The 10445-nt window shown below is 43.1% G+C and overlaps 2 non-coding genes across 2 annotated transcripts; one reads left to right on the top strand and one right to left on the bottom strand.

The window, feature by feature from the left end:
- The first annotated feature begins 5515 nt into the window (after nt 1-5515).
- Nucleotides 5516-5607, top strand: trnar-ucu (transfer RNA arginine (anticodon UCU)). The gene is given in 2 exon segments: nt 5516-5552; nt 5572-5607. It is a non-coding gene; the product is annotated as a tRNA-Arg (tRNA).
- Nucleotides 5608-9941: 4334 nt separating this feature from the next.
- Nucleotides 9942-10014, bottom strand: trnav-aac (transfer RNA valine (anticodon AAC)). The gene has a single exon. It is a non-coding gene; the product is annotated as a tRNA-Val (tRNA).
- Nucleotides 10015-10445: the final 431 nt, after the last annotated feature.

Below are 10445 nucleotides of genomic sequence, written 5' to 3'. Positions count from 1 at the left end.
TGTGCCGAAGGGCTGTTTCCACACTGTAGAGAATCTAATCTATCATTCATAACGTGGACAGCCAGTAAAGATGATCACTATCACTGCTTCAGATTAATAGCACTGACTTTGTGATGCAGCAAGTTTCACGGACAAAGAAAACACGTTTGTCCTCAGGGTGTGAGAGCTCAGCTATTCAATGACATTATAAGTGTTCAAATAAATCTCAATTCCACTTTACTACTTTTCCTCCACAACTTGTGAAAACTCGAGCCTGTCACAACATTGTATATTCCCATTATTTTTCGTCTAGATTACTTTAAATGCCTGTGTCTATTTGCAGGAAGTTGAATCACATGAAACGAGCGAAAACGCTCCACCTGCAATTAACCTAGTTTGTCCCTGCATTTCTCCCTGCACAGGTTTCTCACTTTACAAGTTAAATGTTTGTAGCATTTTTCTTTATAATTGAGACATTTTCACGGACAGATCCTCCACCAGTTCTCAAACATCTGTGCTGCCGAAAACTATGTTGCTTCCAATTAAAATTGCTGAGTACCCTTTCAGACAGCCTGATGCCCTAACAATCCCTGCTCCATGTCAATAAATGCTGCTCCGGGTGAGGTTGGAGCTCGCAGCCTCGGCATTTCACGCGCCTCTATACCATCATAGAAGGACCGCGTGCTCACCGATTGTGTCATTAGAGCCACAGAGTAGCTCTGCGTGCTCATTGCCACCTCCATTTCTGGTTGTATATTCGCGGCTGTGCCATTGAGTCTCTCTGGTTCTGGGCCTGGGAGCTGGGATTAAATGGCCTTCTGCAGCAGTGGTTACTTCCTTGTATGAGCAAACTGGTGCTGAAACCGATGTTAATCTACATTGCTTTTTGAAGTGTGCATTTTCAATATTTTCCTGCACTATACACTGAAAGTGTGATGTTGTGAAATCTCAGCCTTGAACAGACTCATTTACTGACTCTCCCACAGCCTCTGGGTCACCGAATTGCAAATTTTCGCTCCACTCTGAGCTTCTCACATCTCCATTCCTCATTTGGCAAGTAATCCCACCATGGAAAATTCATTATCTACATTCTAAAATATGAACGTAATGTGGAAAATGTGGGTCCAGTGATGGAATTGGCCAAAATGTGATAGTTATATGAAAGTGTAGAGGCCTGTGAAATACCCGTTATGAGTTCGAGCTTCACGTGAATTAGCTCTTAATGACATGGGGGCAGTGTGCTAAGAATACGGCTGATGTTGAGCAAATTCAACTTTATTAGAAAATGTCAATTTCTGTGGATTGGGGAATGGTTTTTTTGGTGGGAAACATCTCAGTTATCAACAAATATCCAGCATGTATTAAACACGTACAGAAACATCAACACAGAGTTTCAGCTCGATCACCTTTCTCACGTGGCTTAAACCTGCATAGCGTTACCCCCAGGAAAAGAAAAGGGTTGGTTTTTTTTTAGCCTGTTTCATATTATTCACTTTGCTGCCAATTGGCAGAACCCATGACAATAATGAAAAATAATTAGATTTATCTCATTACACCGTTTCTCATTGCATTCAACTTTTGTCGGAATTCATTGAATTGATGTGCTGCTGAGAAGAACAGAGGCTGGAAAATACGAAAACCACTGAGACTATTTGATGGAGTTCTTCAGCAGGATCAATAAGCATGAAACAGATGCAAAAATCATTTCAAATGTGGTCAAATCTTCAAAGCACAGGATACAATCAGAAATTGCATCTCCGAGAGACGAAACACTTCCTGATTATTAGCGTATAATTTTATTTTCCAATTGATAAAAACAAAGTTCTGTTCCCTTTATAATGCTTCACGGAGAATCGTTTAGCACATATTTCAAAGCCGTAAGAATTTTTATTATCGATGCTACTCAACCACACACGCTCACGAAATGTATTTACATCTAAATTTCCTTTACGCTATTTTTAAATCCTGCTCAGTAATTTCACAATTTATAATGCTTCTGATCATCTAATGCCACATCTTCTAAAACCACGATTATTTTTATAAGTAGCTTTAATCAACCATTCACATCTGAAGTTATTCAAAGTCAAATTGATTCCCCACAACACCAACCCCCCGAACTCGCCATCCTCACCATCTCTCCCACCCAGGCCCAGCCACAGACTCTCTCCCCTTGTTAAATTATCTATTGTATGTTTGCTTATATGTCTTTCAAAATGTTCTGGAATCACTGACTACCTTTGTTTCTGGAATATTGTTGCGGATTTAAGTAATGCTCTGACGGGAAGAAACTCTGCTCCAATATTTCCTTTATTATTTCGCGACACTTGTGAATGTCTTCCCTCTCTGACATCGATTCGGTCGCAAGAGGGAATTTTCCACTTTTTTCAAAACTGAACCTCAAGTCTTCTGGCAAATCACCATTAGTTCACTTCCTAAGTTTCTCTGAGTCAGTTAGAGCATTTCTGACTGACCCCACGTCTGGTGAATATAATCCTGCAAACTTTCCACCACCCTGATAAAACCCATATGTGTCCTTTCTAATGACATTATACCCCAGTAAAGTCCATCTGCATCTTTTTTTTCCTAATCCGATAAGGTTTTTGCACAATGCTCCAAGCGAGGCTGAACTATAGATGTTACAGAAGTTCTATGATCTCGATCACCTCACTGTGGGGCTGCTTTTACTTCCAGTGCTAACTGGGTAAGGACAGTGAATACCTTCGCCAAAGGCAATCGTGGATCTGAGATCTAAAATTTACGAAACAAAACTACCCGACTTATTGTATATCATCTCTCCATATTCGTGTCCCCTTTTAACATCACTTTGTGCTTCCATGTCATGAATTCTACCTAATTATTCGTTTATTAATTAAGGCATTTCCCTCAACTCATTGTTCGAAAACTCTGTGGAGCACTATATAGTCGTATGCTCATGGAACATAGACATCTCGTCCCTGGAGTGAATCGAATGGACATTCCTGATGTGGCCTCGAAGGCAAGTATTTCCTCCTCCAATTCAGGGAGATCATTACTGCAACGACCTGCATTTGTGCGTTCATTACACCCATGGAAATTGCTGCAATACTTTCACATTGAGCTTTTACAATCTGATTCTAGCAAAGGTTGACATAAATGCTGCATTTCTCAGTGTCATTTTCCTGTGCATGGTAGCCTGTACTGTATCGTGTACAATGACGTGCTAAGTTGTCTGAATGCACCATTCCAAATATTTCAAACAATGGTGGTTCGTGTGTACCAAACTGATAGAATGCAGTAGTTTAGCAGCACCTGGCCATTGTAAAGATGTGGTGGCTTGTGGAAAGGGACTGATCTCATGAACTGGAAATCATGAGTTTAATTCCTGCCTCTAACTAGCATTGGTTGTTAATTGCCGAACCAAAGTGTGTGCCGTTGCCAACTGTTCGATTTTAAGACCATATCATTCCATTACTGCTCCATTTAAAGCAGTCCTCTCCCTTTAAGTCACGGCACAGCAACAATCTTTGGTGATTCTAATGATGGTAGAAATTGGCTAAGCCAGGTTGACGAATGTAGTTTGAATAGTGAGTTGATGAGGTGTTATTGGGGCAATGTATCAGAACAATACTTTCCAGCAACAATAAGACAGTAGGGTATCTGGTAATATGCAACGGCACAGTGTTGATTGATGACCACATTGTGAAACCACCCCTCAGTAGAAGTAACAACAGCGTGACTGAGTTTTATATTTAGTTTGAGGAAGGGAAGGTTGGTTCCAAGATGCGCACTGTAAACCAAAGTGAGGAAAACGGGAACAGTACGAAGTTAGGACCGACTAAACTAAAGTGGAAAATTAGGTTTAAGAGTGGGTCAGTAGACTTGTAATGGCAAACTTTTAAGGAGGTATTTCAGAATACTCGAAAATGCTATATTACAGTCAGAAAGACTTGAAGGAAATGAAGCACCATCCATGTCTCAGGAAGGAATTTAAAGATAAGATGTACTTGAAATTAAAAAAAGTACTGAATTCCCCAAAGATATTCATATTCAGACATATGCACATAGGCCACATTGTTTAGGGAAGCATGTTTTATATGCCAGCTTTTCCTTGCCACTGTCCGTTCTGAAGAAGCGTTGCTGGACTCTGCCTTCGTGATGGCACTGACACCATATGACTCTTTGTGACATCCCTGTAGAAGATCTAACTCTAACATGTGTTATTATCAATCTACATTTTAGAACTGAAATCTAAATCTGTAAAAATTAGTTGTAGTGTTGCTTTAAATCTGACTAATTTAAGGATGCTATGGCCATCCAGACCTGAGTACTGACAATGCCTGAGCCACAGACCCAGTACAGCAAATAATGCTGATCTTGCGAACGGTGATTTCGGTAACCGCACGCCCTGTGCAATGTGACCTTTATGCCTCTGCCTAAGACTTTTCACAACCGCTCATCTGCACATCCTTTTCTTACTATCATCTGCTTGTCCTGCTCATAAACTAAGCTTTTCACTGTACTCTGGCACAAGTGACAACCAATTATATCCAGCAATGATGCCAGTTGTGCTGAATTGTCCAGACATTTCTGCTTTAATTCAAAGAACATGTTCCATTTTGCTCGTGAGACTGCAGCGAGAGTGTAATTGTCCCAGAGGGCATCCAGAGCCAGTCCTTCAAAGGGGAGGTGATGGTCCAGCGGTATTATGGTTCGACTATTAATCCAGAGGCCTAGATAATATGCTCAGCACCCGGGCTCGAATACTGCTGTAACGGATGGTGGAACTTCAAGCTACTTTATTAAAAACAGCTGATGACGACCATGAATCGATTATCAGGAGAAACCTGATCTAATTCACTCATGCCTTTTAGGTAAGGACACTGCCATTCTTACCTAGTCTGGCCTATGGGTGGATGCAGGCCACCGGGGAAAAGGGATGGGCCTGGCCAGCAATAACTTCATCCTGTTAATGTTTTTTTTAAAGACCAGGATATTGTCTGGACTCGAGCACTTCCTCAGTGAAGATAGATGAGTGAGGCTAGAGCTGTTGTGTTTTTCTGAGAGCAGAGAAGGCTTAGTGGAGAAACTGATTGACGTGTTCAAAAATATGAAGCTTATAAACGGAAAATTGGAATAAACTTTATCTTGTTGAAAAGCATGAGTAACCATTGACATAGATTAAAAACAAGGCACAGAAGGGTTAGAGGAGATTTTAGGCACATGTGTTCTCCCCCAGAGAGTTCTGGGTATCTGGAATTCACTGCCGAACGTGTGGTTAAGCGAAGAATGATCAGAACATTTTAAGAGTGTTTAGATAATCAGTTGAAGTGCCAGATCACACATGGATAGGAGTCAGGTTTTGGAAAATGGGATGCAAAAACAGAAGTTGCTGGAAAAACTCAACAGATGTGGCAGCATCAGTGAAGAAAATGCAAAGTTAACGTTTTGGGTCTGTTGACCCTGCTTCGAAGACCCGAATAAAAACGGATGCCTGAAGAAAGACACAAAAATAATGCACAAGAGTCAAACTTCTGTACTGCAAAAACGGAACGCCTGAGGCTCTGTGGTGCAATGGAGAGCACGTTGGACTTCTATATCAACATTAACAGTGCTATTCAAAAGTTGTGGGTTCGAGTCCCACCAGAGTCACGTTTTATTGAAAGTTGCCCATGCCCTATTGCTGACCAGAGGAAATTCGTCAGATTTTCAGGGCAAGCTTTCTGGGAATAATACCGTTTGAAAGACAATCAGACCAGAATCTGTTGCTCACCTGAAAAAAAAAGCGAGTTCGTGGTGAAGTTCAACTGGTTTGTAACAGCAACGTTACCTTCCACAGTTGGCAAGTTATTTTCGAATTTTTTTGATGGTGGAAATCGATTAAGTTCTGATTCCCAATGGTCCACAAGGTTATGTGGACGGTTGGGGAAAAAATCATTGAAATGTTCTATCGAATGGTGAGGCGTGTTCACATTTTCAGCAGAAAAGAGTACTAAATAATAACGTGGTGAGGACAATGTGAATCAACAGCACTGAATATAAATTCATCAACTTCACCACGCCCCTCTCACAGCTGGAATATTCCAGCGTCAGATCAGGCTGTGGAAGATTTAAAAAAACAGTTTCAGTGCGTTTCTGTGTTGAATAAATTAGTGACATTGTGCAATTTGGGATTTTGGAATTGTCCACTCTGTGCAAAATGTGGATCAGTAATATCTGTCCGGAAGAGAGGTGGTCCCAAGACTGAACCTGAGGACAGTGCTGTGCACCCACCTCGAATCTGGGAAACAATTCCTCACGGACAATGTTATACCCCTGCTCCCCTGGAGCTTTTTATTCCATCGGCTGCAAACCCTCGCAGAAGTTAATTCAACAGATGTTGTCACTGAGTAATTTCTTTACATGTGTTCAGCTCATGTAAGCAGAGTGTCACAGTGGGAACCCGATGGGCCCATCACCTATGGCTCACGTCATGTTCTGGAAACAGTCATCTGCTGTTTCTCATTTCCTAAACACCAGGGAGAAGTAACTTTTACTTTGCACAATTTACTCAACCGTTTTCAGAGAAAGGTTAAACTGACTCACTGTTTCCTGCTATCTGCAACTCAATAAATCTCTCAAATTAATTTTATTATCATAGGGGCCAAGGTTGTAAATGATGAAAAAATACAACCATGGAGACAGTGCGCTCTCACACATCTCTTTTCTCTCCAGGTGCTGTCAGGGTGATGGCCTAAAGCGCCTTCTCCCGTTCTCAGTCACTCTGGGATGGTTTGCAGAGCAACCTCTATTCTCTGAGCTGTGAAGAAGATGGTGAGTTTTATACACATAGGTGCAGTGTGCATGAGGGACAGGGCTCGCTGTGGTAATACTCCACACTGAGTCGGACAGCAGTGACCTCTCTGTGGCATCTGAAAGGCCACAAGCACTTTTCCCCTAAATTGAGAGCAATTATCCTTCTTCAAGCAGCTCTGCATTTTCTGACAATCTTAGATGCAATTATTTGGACAAGGTTCCTAACAGAATGTAAGTTCCTTTGCATGTGCAATCTCCTTTTTGCACAGCCTCTCTGACTTTCCATATCACTCACTTCCACCACACTCTCCCCCGGCCCGCAAGACTGTGTTTGACAGGAAGCAGAAGAGAGCATTCATGCTGTTCTCCTGAAGCACTGCCTACCAGTGGAAGATGATTTTCTCCAGCCACCAATGGAGAGAGCTTGGTCTGGAGGGAAGGGAGCAAACAGAGTCACTTAGGAGCAGCGGGTCAGAATGGGAAGAATTTGTTAGTAACACTTAATGCGGCTTTCACTCTTCAAAGCAACGGTAATGAACACAGTTTACAAGAAAACTCACGTGATTTAGTGTTAATGGCTCTGCACTGTTGCTGGTTCTTTGCTGAGGGGGACGTTTCCTGTTTCAAGTGGGATGCATAAATGGGGAAGCATAGTATGGTGGCTCAGTGGTTAGCACAACAGCTTCGCAACACCAGGACCTGAGTTCAATTTTAGCCTAAGGCAACTGCCTGTGCGGAGTTTGTGTATTCTGCCTAAGTCTGCATCAGTTTCTTCCAGGTACTCCTGTTCCCTCCCACGGTTCAAAATTTGCCGGCTGGGTGGATGGGCCATGCTAAATTGCTTGTAGTGGTCAGGCATGTGTGGGTTATAGGGGATGGTTCTGGATGGGATGCCTCAAGGAGCAGTGTGGACTTGTTGCGACTAAGGGCCTGTTTCCAAGCTGTAGAGAATCTAATCTAAACAGGGGCACCTCTCAAGTTCAAATCACAGGCATTCAGTATCACACTCCATTCTTCACCCATGAGGGCAGGTTTCAATGAATTTGAGGGTGAGATGCCTCAGACTCTTTACAGCAAAGAAATTGCATGTGGAGAAGCAGGATGCAAGCTTTAAAGAAGGTCTGCCCATTGATCAATGGACGTCATCACAGGTGGTGAAAAGTCCAATGTAAACATAACTCTCTTTATCATTTCTGAAGGACCCAGACGCAAAACTTTAGCTTTCCTGCTCCTTTCATGCTGCTTGTCCTGCTGTGTTCATCCAGTTCTACAACCTGTTATCTCAGATTCTCCAGTATCGACAGTTCCTATTATTTCTCTCTCTTTATCGTCTATGTTCTAAAATTCTAGTTCCCTAGAAAGTGTTTCTTGCTGTCTGCTTCATCCAAGCTCTTGCGCCATCTCCATTTAAACTTCTTTGCTTTAAACAGAGCAATCCCGGCCTCTGGAATCTTGGCACAAAACTGAATTCCCTCATCCCGTGTCATGAGGAAGCCGGAGGATTACGACAAGATTTAAGGGGTAAAAATCAGTTGGTTGTTGGAAACATGGAAACGTAGGAAAAAATAAGTACCCAGTATCCATCTCCATGAATCTTTCAATATTTTTGTGATCCAAGTGGAAGAAAACAACTCACTCCACCATCTGAGAGACCCAGTTCCCTTCAACGGACAAACATCACTGGGCTGGGAGCAGCGAGACAGAATGAGAGGAACATGCTCTACACACAGAGATAATAGGAACTGCAGATGCTGGAGAATCCAAGATAACAAAGTGTGGAGCTGGATGAACACAATAGGCCAAGCAGCATCTCAGGAGCAGGATGCTGCTTGGCCTGCTGTGATCATCCAGCTCTGCACCTTGTTATCTATGTTCTTGAAACTGTTTGCAGCTTCGAATTCGTAGAACATGGGGGTATTTTGCTTTGAGCACGTCTCAGCTGGTTTTTCGCTGAGTAAGCAAGCGTGTAGCTGGCTTCCTGGCCTTGGGGTATGATCCTCACTGAGGTTACAATTACGGCATTGACGTGCGAGAGGTCCCTGGTTCAACTTCCCATCAAGACCGGATTTCTCCTTTCCCTTTTGCCATATTGCCCGAGGAGCTTTTCTTCAAAGCAGCTTGTTCAAAGAGGTCGGATTGCCTGCAGTGTGGATGGGGCAGAAGTACCATTACAGTGAACACGGCAAAAGGAATCACCTGTTCAAAGCGAGAACACGTGTTTCAGGTTGTTCGCCCATGCAATCCGCCTCTCAATGAATCCTTCAGCTGCATTATCGTTCAGTCCTGGGCATGAAACTTCAGGAAGCCGGGATTTGAAGTGATGAGAGACAGCACTGAACAGATTCATGTGAATGGTGTCGTGTATGTAGAATGTCAGCAATAATGTTCAGTTGGAAAGTTGGGAAAGCTCACCTTATAGAGTAGAAAAATGAAAGTTGGTCTGTTTGAAGCTTTGAACAGAGAAGTTTCGGGTCTGTTAATCACTGTCTGACAGAACACCTTGTGCAGATTCTGTTGATATGAAGGGGAATCCGATGCCTGTTAAAATTGATAATGTGCACGTTACAAGGAGAAGCTAAAAGAGAACATTAAAAGAGACAATAAACTGTGAGGCTGGATGAACACAGCAGACCCAGCAGCATCTCAGGAGCACACAAGCTGACGTTTCGGGCCTAGACCCTTCATCAGAGAGGGGGATGGGGTGAGGGTTCTGGAATAAATCGGGAGAGAGGAGGAGGCGGACCGAAGATGGAGAGAAAAGAAGATAGGTGGAGAGGAGAGTATAGATGCGGAGGTAGGGAGGGGATAGGTCAGTCCAGTGAAGACGGACAGGCCAAGGAGGTGGAATGAGGTTATTAGGTAGGAGATGGAGGTGCGGCTTGGGGTGGGAGGAAGGCAACATGACTGCATGACAGGAAAAATGTACGGGCACAGCAAATGCACGCATAAAAAGCTTGAGCACCTGTGCTCTCAAAATCGGCCCATGTTCAGGAGCAGGAACGAGAGAAATTTAACAAAGCTTTCCACAGCAATGCTTTGGCATTACCCTCCTGTCCACAGCAGTAGTGTTATGACAGCTGCAATTTTGGGTGGCTGACCAGAATGAAAGGCTCACTGACGACAAGGGCAAGGCAAGGAAACTCTGTCCACAGGAATGAAGAAACCTGTGGCCGTGATAAAAGGTGTGCCAGTGTTTCTGCCCGGTTTCGAACCGGGGACCTTTCGCGTGTTAGGCGAATGTGATAACCACTACACTACAGAAACACAGTGCCCCACTGCTCTACCCACTGTCCTTCGAACACCATTGAAATTTGCAGCCATTCAACATTTGATTTCTCTGTTTTAAATCGATTGGTGCTGTCCAACGTTATTGACATTGTAAAAAGTAAAAGGTACAACATAAAATTGCCCAGAAAATGTTCATGACGATGTTGTCAGGGTTGCAGGGTTTGGACTGTTGGCCTAGGCCGAATCGACTGGGGCATTTTTTTTTTCCTGGAGCATCAGAAGTTGAGGAATGACCTGATAGAAGTCTGTAAAATCTCGCGAGATATGGATAGAGGGAATAGTCAATGTCAATTTCTAAGAGTCGGCCCGAGTGCAAAATGGGAGGGCACATATTTAAGGTGATAGTAGAATAAGTTAAAAGAATTCTTAGGGTCATATTTTCACGCCGAACGTGGTGTGTGTATGGT

This window comes from Stegostoma tigrinum, unplaced genomic scaffold, assembly GCF_030684315.1.
Source record: "Stegostoma tigrinum isolate sSteTig4 unplaced genomic scaffold, sSteTig4.hap1 scaffold_58, whole genome shotgun sequence".
In the NCBI taxonomy this organism is placed as follows: domain Eukaryota; kingdom Metazoa; phylum Chordata; class Chondrichthyes; order Orectolobiformes; family Stegostomatidae; genus Stegostoma; species Stegostoma tigrinum.
The sequence above is the reverse complement of the archived record's forward strand: the minus strand, read 5'-3'. Positions and strand labels throughout refer to the sequence as shown.